The sequence below is a fragment of the Dioscorea cayenensis genome, chromosome 14 (genome assembly GCF_009730915.1).
Source record: "Dioscorea cayenensis subsp. rotundata cultivar TDr96_F1 chromosome 14, TDr96_F1_v2_PseudoChromosome.rev07_lg8_w22 25.fasta, whole genome shotgun sequence".
Classification (NCBI taxonomy): Eukaryota; Viridiplantae; Streptophyta; class Magnoliopsida; order Dioscoreales; family Dioscoreaceae; genus Dioscorea; species Dioscorea cayenensis.
In genome coordinates this window covers 13,330,811-13,342,584 of record NC_052484.1, presented here as the reverse complement: position 1 = coordinate 13,342,584, position 11,774 = coordinate 13,330,811, and the positions used below count along the sequence as shown (strand labels likewise).

The following is an 11,774-nucleotide window of genomic DNA, read 5'->3' as shown; positions in this document are numbered from 1 at the left end:
CATTTATAAGGTCCTTATCTCTAAAATGAACGATGGAGATTTGAATTTGAGCTCATTTGATTATCATAAAAAAAAAATTGAGTTCAAAGACCTTGTTTGTCTAATTCCCTGATCGCCCTATGGTGCTATCAAGTGGATGAATGGCTTATAAAAATCATTCCAAATGTGGCTGAAAAATATTGACAAATATAAGGCCCCTCATTCAAAAACAAATAATAATAAAAACGATAATAATAAAAAAACAATCATGATTTCAATTCTCCAAGTATTCTATTAAAAACAAAGAGATATGAGAAAAGACAAGAAAAAAAAACGCTAAGTCTTATTCAAATCAAATGTCCATGATCGATGTTTTAAAAATCAAATTGCTAAAGCATAAACAAACTAGAATAGCAAATTAAGAAAAACAAACTAGGAAAGCAAAGAAAGGAGAGGGCTCTTTAATGCCCAAGAAAATTTCAACAATGATTCTTTTGCTTCCTCCAACTCATCAAGCCATTTAGTGAAAATAGCCATAAGAGGAGTATCTAAGTTCTCTCCTTGATTCTCAAACGAAGTTGTGTCTTGGCATCATCCAATGCAACTTGAAGATTACGCTTGTGTAGGCTCGGAAGCTTCAAATAGAGTCCGTTGAATCCACTATCTTTCTACCCAAAGTCTTCATTGTGCCTTGAATCTCACAAAGTTCAGCCTGAAGTTGATATTCCCTTTTAGCAAGTTTCTGATACTCCTCCTTGTTCGCATTTATGTCATTGGTCCAGTCTGTCTTGAGATTGTTAAGATGCTCAAGTGCCAAAGTTCTTTCGTGTACGCATGCCTTGGCTTGTTGACTACGGATGCAAGCTTGAACATTAGGATCCTCTGCTGCTTCTTTAGCATAGGATGCACATCGAGCGATCTTCTCTATGAAAGGATCTAGATTGTTCAAATCAACGTTGAAAGGTTGAAAAAGTAATTTTGACTCCTTCACTTTGTTGATGATGTCTTGGTAGTTGTGATAGTTGAGGGACTTGATGTTGTTGATCATCTCGTCTCGCAGGCGTAAAACTACATTCAGTATATTCTTTGAACCTAATAATAAAAAAAGAAGATTAAAAAAAACCTTGGGCTTGTTCCGGCAAATTGGTAATCCCGACGTTGGCATTAGAGCCATCACTTTCCAATTCCTCGGTGGGAGTATGAACGTCCTTGGCAATTTCTTGGACTTCTAAAAAAACGAAAGAGAAAAAAAGAAAATAATATATATATATATCAAGACGGTTCGTAAAAAAAAAAGTAAATAAATAAATAAATAATACCTTCGTTCTGCATTCCTGGAGGTGTGGTATCAACATTGACGTTACCACTATTCTGAGGCGTGTTTTCAATGTTAGTATTTTTGCTATCACAAGGTACACTTTCAACATGAGTATTCCCGCCATCACTCTCCATTGAAGAGGGTGCATCTTTTATAAAACTTGCCGAAGGAGTTTGACCAAGAGATGAAATACTTTCATCCTCTTGAATCGCTAAAAAAAAATAATAATAAAAAAATCGTTATGCGATGAAAAGAAAAAGAAAAGAAAAAATATATATAAATAAATAATATATATATTAAAAAACTTCTTGTATTATTGGTGGGTTTTATGGGAGCTCATTTTTCCAAGGTAACGGTGCATCCCCCTAACGAGAAAAGAAAAATTTAAAAATAACTAAGGGGCAAAAAAAGAAAAATAATAAGAAAAATAGAAGAAAAATGTTGAAGAGTGATTGTCTTCCTTATTGAAATATAATACATGACTTCTCAAATCCCATGCATGGATACATGAATTAGATGGATGTTGAATTTATACTTACATGCTTGGTGGACCCCACCGTGGGTTTCATGTCATTCAAATGCATGTTGGCCATGTTACATGTGCATATGATTCAAATCATATAATGAGTTAGGGATAAAATAGGTATATAGGTCTATTCATATTTTTTAGAAAATATTTGCCTTGTTGGAACCCAAAAACGCAAAAAAACATCCAATAAAAGTTATTGGAAAATTAAAGAAAAAAAGAATAAATGATGATGAGAAGTGAAAAGAAAATGTTTGGGAGAATCTGCATAAAAGAAATTAATAAAATAATAAAAAAAAGAGAGGGGCTTAATTGCAAAAAACCTTTAAGAATATGAAAATATGGAAGTTTAGGAGTTATTTGCAAATTTTTGAAGAGATAAAAAAAGGTTAGAGGGGCTAGTAGCATGTTTTTTTTAAAACTCTTAGAATTCAAAGGATTAAGGTGCAAAAATGACATGAGAGCAATACCTTGTAGTGGATTAGGAAGAGCCTCTTCAATCTTAATATTTTCCTCTACTCCAATATTGTCTTCCATCCCAACATCGTCACCAACTCCAATGTTTTCTCCAAAGCCAACAGTTAAATCTTGTGCGTTTATTTGATCTAGATATAAGACGTCATCAAGATTCATTAAAGATGCATAGATGAAAAAGGAGAAAGAGATATTTCTTACCATGGGAGCTCATGTGCATCTCTAGATCTGATGGGGGGAACATCATCAATTCTTGGAGGACTTTGAATAGCCCTAACATTGTCTAATGGGGAGTCATGAATTTGTATCCCTATATTGAAAATAGACTTTGAGTCAAAATTTGGACTTGGGTCAAATAAAAAGTGTGAAGTTAAAAAGTTTGACTTTGAGTCAAAATTTGGACTTTGAGTCAAATAAAAATTGTGAAAACTATAAAGTTTGATTTTGAATAAAAATTTTTTTTAAAAAAAAACAAACAACAAAAAAAAACAAACAACAAAAAAATATAAAAATAAAAAAATATAATAAAAATAAAACTTCAAAAGAAAAAAAAAATTCAGAATTTTTCAAAAAAGAAAAAAATTTAAAAAAAAATCAGATTTTTTGTTTAAAAGAAAAGCGTTGAAAAAAATTAAATTGAAAAAAAAATTAAATAAAAAAAATTTTAAATTAAAATTCAAATTAAATTAAGAAGAAAAAAAAAGAAAAGGGCGCAAAAGAAAAAGAAAGAAAGATTCCTGGGGATTTTTGAAAAATTTTGCGAAGGAAAAGAAGTAAAGGAAGAATGTTGATTTTTTTTCTTTAAAAAAAATATTAATAATAGAAAAATAAATAAACAAATAAGCAAATAAATAAAGTTGACATACCTTCAGTTCTTTGTCGCTTTGATGGGACAACTGGGTCAATAGTAAGATCAATGTCATCAATGAATATACTTTCATTGATAAATCTGTGGCCCTTCGAAGATTGTCCTCGCTCCCTATTAATGGTTCTCTTGTCTCTGAAGTCATCTTGGATCAACAATGAATGTTTCTGTTGGAAAAAACCTTCAACGGTCCTCAACCATTTCTGTGCATAAACAAGTATAAGTCTCCCTTCTCTGTCATGCATCGGGATGTAGAATGAGCTAGGAGTCCTCCTGGGAATATCAATGAACGCCGGAGTATGCTGATCGTATCCAAATTGGCGCCCAAATCGGTGTGGATTATAAGGTTCTGCAAAAAGATCTCCTGCACACCGGAATAGAAGAACTCCACAACGAAGATTCATCATATATTCCATGGTATATAATTCCAATACATATGGTCCAGTAGGGTATCTCGAATCTCGTACTACCTCGTCATTATGATGCATGAACGAGAAAGGGCGAGATATGAAATTGCTTTCACGTCAGATAAAGTTCCTCACATATATAGGATTGACAAACGGAGTTACGGTGGAATTCATAAATTGCAACATCTAGGGTATTCTCAGCAAACCAGGGATACTTGAGGTATTGTCATCTATTCTCCTTTTGAGATATATGCTCCGAAAATAATAACCCGCCCAAGCATATAAGAAATGAACAGGGAACATTGTGGTAGAGAATCCGGGCCCTCTTCTGTGTTTAGCCATGGCATTTAAGCCTAAGTATAAGCGTGCTAGCACTGCGGAGGCAAAAGCTACTCTCCACCCATGTGCGATGTTGCATGCCATCATAAAAACTCCTGGTCTAATTACCTTGCGATCACCCGACATAATAAAAAAGCATATCCACAGTGCTATAAAAGCAACTAAATCTGCCTTGAAAACAAGCATTGGAGGGGGATTAGACGTCGACCTATAACGGGAGCTATGTCTTGATCTCCTAAAGAACTCCACCCAATCTTCAAAGAATACATCTTCGTTGACGCTTTATCTTGAGAGCCATTGAAAGATGTTGAAAAGATTTCTTAAAATAGAAAGTTCAGGGTCATACCTTTGGCAGATTGTGTCATTAGGAGGTATGACTTCATCATAGATATCTCCGGTAATTGGAAGTCCTCCCAATTCCTTGATGTCCCATAATGAAACCCCAACTTCTCCGTGTAAGAAGTGTACAGTGTTTGTTTCGGGACACCATAGTTCTACTAATGCTTTATAAAAGTTTATGTCAATATCATAGCGGCCAACTGAAGACATAATCCCGCCCACCAATTCTGCTTCAAATAACTCTTTGGAGTAGTTATTGACTATGAATTTGGCCCACCCTGCATAATATGGAAGATCGATTAAACTATTTTGGATAGGCTCCCTACCATTCCGTCCCGGGCGGTGATTGATGATTCTTGATCCAAGGGTTTCGAATGTCTTCAAATCTTTCACTTCTCCTTCAGGTTTCAAGCAAATTGCATCAGTTAAGCCGTCTTCAAACCAACGGTTTGTGGACAATTTGGCAATAGCCATACGATTTGGATAGTGCTTCACCCATTCTGATTGTTCTCCTCCTTCATATATGATTGCGGGTTCGGCTTCAGAATCAAACATAGGAGTGTGGCGCATGAAGGCTTGACCTTGGGGAACTTCATTATAATTTTGAGTTATATCCCAAAAAGGTTGAGAGGTATTGGTCATAACAAAAGAAAGGGTAAAGGGTTCCTACTTCTCTCACTCACACTCACCAAAGAGAATTTCGTGAGAAAAGTAGGAAGGGGCATTTATTTATATAAATAATATAACGCATGTCCTAATAAAATTCAATTCCCTAATGGAAACCAAATTCCAATTTAATTTAAATTCTAATATATCCTAATCATAGATATATTTAGAATTAAAATTTAAATGTCTTAATCTTAATCTTAATAGATTATTTGGTTGTCTTGGACTAGGATGCAAATTCCAAGGTAAATACAAAATGCAAATTACAAAATTGTCCCTTGAGAACATATCTCGAGGCATAAAAAAATTATTATTACAAGATTATTCTTGAGAACACATATCTCGAGGCAATCTCAAATCTTAGGATAGCCAAACACACATCCCAAGACGATCTTAAGTTTCATGTAGCCTGAGCGCAGATCTCAAGGCAATGGGAGAAATGCAAATCCTGAAGCACTTGAGTACGCATCCCGAGGTAGATTCAGTTAAGTGAATTTTAAAAATAAATAAATAATAATAATAAAATAATAAATAAATAAATAAATAATCAATATATAATAATAAAATAATAATAATAATAAATAATAAAATAATAATAATAATAATATAATAATAAGATAATAATAAAATAAAATAAAATAAATAATAATAAAATAATAAATAAAATGCGAATAATAAAATAATAAATAAAAAATTTGAAATTTAAATTTTCAAATTTGAAATTATTTTTAAAAAAATATTATTAATTAAAATTAAAATTAAAAAAAGGATAAGAACCCGATATTACCTGCTTCGTTGTGATCTCACGGGGGAGTTAGGATTAGATAGGGATGATGGGGTTTTTGGGATTAGGGTAAGGGTGAAAGCAAGTTCTTTTAAAAAGGGGAAGGGGGAAAGAAAAAAAGAAGGGAAGAAGAATTGAAAGGAAAAAAAGAAAGAAAAGGTCTTTTACTCCTCTCCTCTTATATATAAAAATATATATACATGTATATTGGTCGCTGCCGACGCTTATCGCCGTTGCTGCTATTCACTGCCGTGGCATGCTTGAATGGCTGAAATAATGCCGCCAAGCATGTCATTCGTCAAGCACTGTTGCTGCTGCTTCGCTTTCTCCCTTTTGTGTCTCAGTTAGGATTCGCAGCCTCAGCTTCCCATACTTGTGGCGCGCCTGGAACTCCTCTTCTCTTATGGCCACCGCCATCTCTCGGCACTTCTCTCTTCCTTGACGCCATGGTTGCCGCGCCTATCATCCCGAGAACTTCGAAAGCCCTAAACCATCTCCTCACCTTCTCCATCGCCGACCAGGATGCTGACCGGATCTCACATCTCCCTGGGCAACCCATCAACGTGGCCTTCTTGCAGTACTCCGGGTACATCACTGTGAACGAGAAGGCAGGGCGGGCGTTGTTCTACTTGCTTGTTGAGACTCCGGCTTCAGTTTAGCAAGCGCCACTTGTTCTCTGGCTCAATGGCGGCCCTGGATGCTCTTCGATCGGTTATGGCGCTTCTGAGGAGCTTGGTCCGTTCCGTATCAACTCTGACGGGAAGACATTGTTCTTCAATCAGTATGCTTGGAATAAAGTGGCGAATATACTGTTTTTTTTTTGAGTCACCGGCGGGTGTTGGATTCTCGTATACCAATACGTCTTCGGATTTGTACACTGTTGGAGACCAGAGAACAGCCATAGATGCGTACCATTTCCTTGTGAATTGGCTTGAGAGGTTCCCTCAGTACAAACAGAGGGATTTCTATATTGCTGGAGAGAGCTATGCAGGGCACTATGTTCCTCAATTGTCCCAACTTGTTTATAGGAAGAACAAGGGAATTCAAAATCCAATCATTAACTTGAAGGGATTCATGGTGGGGAACGCTGTGACTGATGATTACAATGACTATGTGGGCACCTTTCAGTACTGGTGGACTCATGGTTTGATTTCTGATGACACCTATAAAGATCTGAAGGTCACTTGTGACCTTCAATCTTCCGAACATCCATCAATGGAGTGTGTGAAGGTCCTCGACTCCGTCAGTTTAGAGTTTGGTAACATTGATCCATACAGTATATACACAATCACTTGCAATATGACTGAATCTCTCAAACACACTTTGAGGGGCCATTATCCTTGGATGTCCAGAGTATATGATCCATGCACTGAAAGCTATGCCAGGATGTATTACAACCATCCTGAAGTTCAGAAGGCACTCCATGCAAATGTTACTGGGTTAAATCATGCTTGGGATACGTGCAGTAATATTGTTGGGACCTATTGGGCAGACTCTCCTAGATCAATGCTTCCTATCTATCGTGAACTTATTACGGGAGGCCTAAGGATATGGGTGTTCAGTGTAGACACAGATGCTGTAGTTCCTGTGATAGCAACTAGATATTCAATCGATCCTCTCAAGCTCCCAACCATCACCAATTGGTATCCATGGTATCACAACGGAAAGGTTGGTGGATGAAGCCAGGTTTATCAAGGCCTGACCTTTGTAACCATTACTAGAGTTGGACATGAAGTTCCCCTTAATCGGCCTCGCCAAGCTATGATACTTTTCAGACATTTTCTGCAAAATAAGCCTATGCCGCAAGCTACTTCAGTGAACTAAAAAAAAAAAGAGTGAAGAAATTGTCTTATTTGTTTGACTTGCATCCATTTTTTTTAACGAGTTACTTATTGGTAATGGCTGGCCAACAATAAAAAAATTAGGGGTTGTTATGCATTGATTGATGATTGCAATTGTAAGAGCATGGATTCGTAGAATAGTTCTTATTAATCGGGTAATTTTTACATATATTTACATACATATAGCCCAGAAAAAATTAAAATTAAAAAAATTTATTTATTTAAAAATTTAAAAAGAGAATTGATGAATGATGAGACTCACGTGCATAAGAAATAAAAATTTTAAATATATATATATATATATAAATAAAATAAATAATAAAATAATAAAAAAAATTAATAGTAAAAGAATGAGAAAGTATGCCTACGTGCATGAAAGTAAAAAAAAATAATAATAATAACAAAAAAATAAAAAAAATGAATAAAAGAATGAGAAGGTATGCCTACGTGCATGGGATGAGAAATAAAAAAAGTATGGAATAAAAAAAATATATATAATGGGCCCACCATTTAAAAAATGAATGAATATTTACTAACATTATATCATGCTATGCATGCATGCAAAAAATCGTTTTGTATTAAAAAAAAATGGGTCATATGTGATTAGTAAAGATGGATGCTGGTGATGCTGAAAAGATAGTGACTACAATGATACTAATGATGAAAACGATGGGATGTGTAGCAATGAAGAAAAAAGGTTCGGCCAATACAACAAATACTGATGGCATTTACCTGAGCAACAACAAAATTACTTGGTTAGAAGCTATAACAAGAATGTTCAATTCACGGCAACGGAACCCTTTTCTTAGAAAGATATATGAAAGATGGAAACGACATACACACACACACACACACACACAGATATATATATATATATATATATATATATATATATATATATATATATATATATATATATATATATATATATATATATATATATATATATATATATTAAGGCCGTAATGAGAAAAGACTTTTCAAAAATGATGGTGGGGACATGCAACGTGGTGACAAAAACATAGGCAGTGGCGAATCTCAAGGCAATAACGAGATATATATATATATATATATATATATATATATATATCTCAAAATGGCAACAAGGCATGCGACGCGGTGACAAGGCATAACCAACGACAACGATATATGATAAATATATATATATATATATATAATAAAATAACAAAATTTATAACTCGCAAATTTCCTTGCCCTTTTACTTGTACTTTTGCCCTTATCGGAGGTTCCCGAGATAATAATCTGGGGTAATTACTAATAGGGGCTTGCCCCTATTAGAAATGGAAGAACCCACAAAATAAATACGATATTTGTGCTTCGATGTACTGTATGGTGTCTTTTTCAAGATGGCAGACGCATATTTTTGATCCCACAGGTACTTCTTCAGTCGAACCAAGCATCATAACTTCTTCATTTTCCACCTCTTGGTCGAACAAACCCTCGTACGGGTCTAGATTGAACATTTCCTGCATGTATTCATCAACAATCTCATCAGTAGTGTCTAGAAAATTCAAAGTATCATCAAAATCAAGAGAATGCCGCATGGCTTCAGCAAGGCGGTATCTGAGCTTGTCATCTCTAACTCTCAATGTTAGCTTCCCGCGGTCCATGTTAATCAATGCCTTGGAAGTTTGCAAGAACGGTCTCCCAAGTATCAAAGGTGCATCCATATCCTCATCGACGTCTAGCACCACAAAATCTACAGGAAAAATGTACTTGTCCATCTTGACAAGAACATCTTCGATGATACCCCTCGGATGTCTCACCGTTCGATCCGCCAATTGCAAAATCATCCGAGTGGGTCTAGGCTCGCCCAAGCCTAGATTCTGAAAGAAGGTGTATGGCATGACGTTGATACTGGCCCCTGAGTCCGCCAATGCCATTTCCTACCCAAATTGCCAATATTACACGGAATGATGAAGCTTCCCGGGTCTTTCTTTTTATTCGGCATGTTCTTTTGCAACACCTCCGAGCAAGACGCATCTAAGATCACTGAAGCACTCTCCTCCAACTTCCTCTTGTTAGTCAACAAGTCCTTTAAGAATTTTGCATACTTAGGCATTTGGGTCAATGCCTCAACAAAAGGAATATTAATGTGGAGTTGCTTGAACAAACACAGGAACTTATTGTACTGTTTATCCCCTTCGTCATTCTTCAATCTACAGGGATAAGGGATTCTTGGCTTGAAAGGTGGGGGTGCCACCTCCTTCTCTTTGCTTGCACCCTCCTTAACCTATATAACCTTGGGTGCGTGTTCATTGGACCTCTCACTTGGAAGCCTACCTTCAACCTCACGACCACTTCTCAAAGTGATCGCCTTCACATGCTCTCTAGGATTGGTCTCGGTATTACTCAGCAAGCTTCCTCGTGGCCTTTCTAATAGAGACTTCGCAATCTGCCCCACTTGATTTTCAAGATTGTGCAAAGAGGCGGTGTGGTTGCGAAGTGTAGCCTCGACTGATTGAAACCTTGTATCTGACGATTTCACAAACCTAATCAAGGCCTTCTCCAAATCGGTCATTCGGGTCTCCAAACCTGAAACTCGATTTTTCATATTTGGGGTTTGTTGTTGTTGGAAACCCGGTGGCCACATGGCCTTTTGTGGACCTTGGTTGCTCCACGAAAAATTGGGATGATTCTTCCAACCCGGATTGTAGGTGTTGCTATATGGATTCCCTTGGTTCCTCATTGCATTACCCACAAAATCGACATTCTCAACCGAAGATGCATCACCAATGGAGATCGCGCAATCGGAGGGACCATGTCCTCCACCACACCGGTGTAAGTACTCACGAAACGCCATTCTATTCAAAAGTTAGAAGATCTAACTTCTTACTCAATGATTCCACTTGAGCCGCCAATGAAGTTACTACATCTATCTCATGGAGCCCGGCCACCTTTTTCTTCTCCCTAGCATTCCATTGGTAGCTATTTAACCCCATTTCTTCAATTAGTTGACGGGCCTCACCGGGGTCTTGCTACCTAAGTACCTCCTGCCGCAGATCCAAGAGTTGCCTTGTACTCGGATTCAACCTCGTTGTAAAAAGTTTGAACAATCATCCACTCCGGGAACTCCGTGTTGTGAGGCACTTTCTCGTGAGTTCCTTGAACCTTTCCCATGTCTCAAATAGAGACTCCAATTCCGACTATACAAAGGACGAGATCTCATTCCTAAGCTTTGCAGATTTTCCAGGAGGGAAATAACGGGCCAGAAAAGCTTCTACCATATCCTCCCATGTGGTAATCGATGCTTTAGGTAATCAGTGTAGCCACTATTTTGCTCTCCCCTTTAAGGAAAATGGGAAGGCTCTTAACTTGATGGCATCATCCGTCACCCCGTTTATCTTAAGCATATGACCTCGAGAAAGTTCTCTATATGATCTGCTTTTAGATCCTCATCGATGAAACCATTGAACTGTGCAGATTGCTACAACATGTGAATGAATGCTGGCTTTAGCTCGAAGTTCTCGAAAGTGTAATCGGGGACGATAATACTCGATTGTGCCCCCAATACTAAAGGTCTGGCATAATTGGATAATGTCCGTTGTTGCTCATTCTGGTCTGCCATGTTTTCAGATTCTTCTACTTCCAAATCAGCTAGATTAGATGGTTATTGCACAGATTCTTTCCCTTTCTTCTAAGTGTACGCTCAAGCTTGGGATCTCCTTCAATCAATATTGAAGGGTTTCCTCGGGTCATAACCTGGAGCTGCACCAAAAAGAAAGAAAAGGAAATTAGAACGATGATAGAATAAGAAAAAATGAATTAGAATGAATAAATGAATAGCTAAGAAAACAAAGTGCAAAGTATCTCTAAACGCCTACTCCCCGGCAACGGCGCCAAAAACTTGACAACGCCCCTTGCGTATGTCCCGCAAGTGCACGGGTTTGTCAAAGTAATAAAATCCCAGATGAGTGGGGTATCGTATCCACACGGAGTAGGGAATAAAAACACCTAAATTGTTTCTTAACTAAGTGAAAGATGAATAGTGATATGTGTAACAAGATGTGAAATAACAAAAGTAAAAGAACAAGAAAGAGAGCACAAGTAAAGGAGAAGATAAGGCAATCGATATAAATGGGGTACTCGGATATTGTTCCGCCTAGGACAATCGTTTCAAGTGCAAGAAGCCTATATTATACTTTCTAACTGATGCAATAATGAGTCGTTGAGATCCATAAATACATGGTCCCAAATCTAAGGTCAACCATGCCT

General features: G+C 36.8%; 1 non-coding gene and 1 pseudogene across 1 annotated transcript; both read left to right on the top strand.

The window, feature by feature from the left end:
- The first annotated feature begins 6,124 nt into the window (after positions 1 to 6,124).
- On the top strand, positions 6,125 to 7,521 carry LOC120275961 (annotated as a pseudogene).
- A 3,109-nt stretch (positions 7,522 to 10,630) lies between these two features.
- On the top strand, positions 10,631 to 10,738 carry LOC120276552. The gene has a single exon (XR_005541269.1). It is a non-coding gene; the product is annotated as a small nucleolar RNA R71 (small nucleolar RNA).
- Positions 10,739 to 11,774: the final 1,036 nt, after the last annotated feature.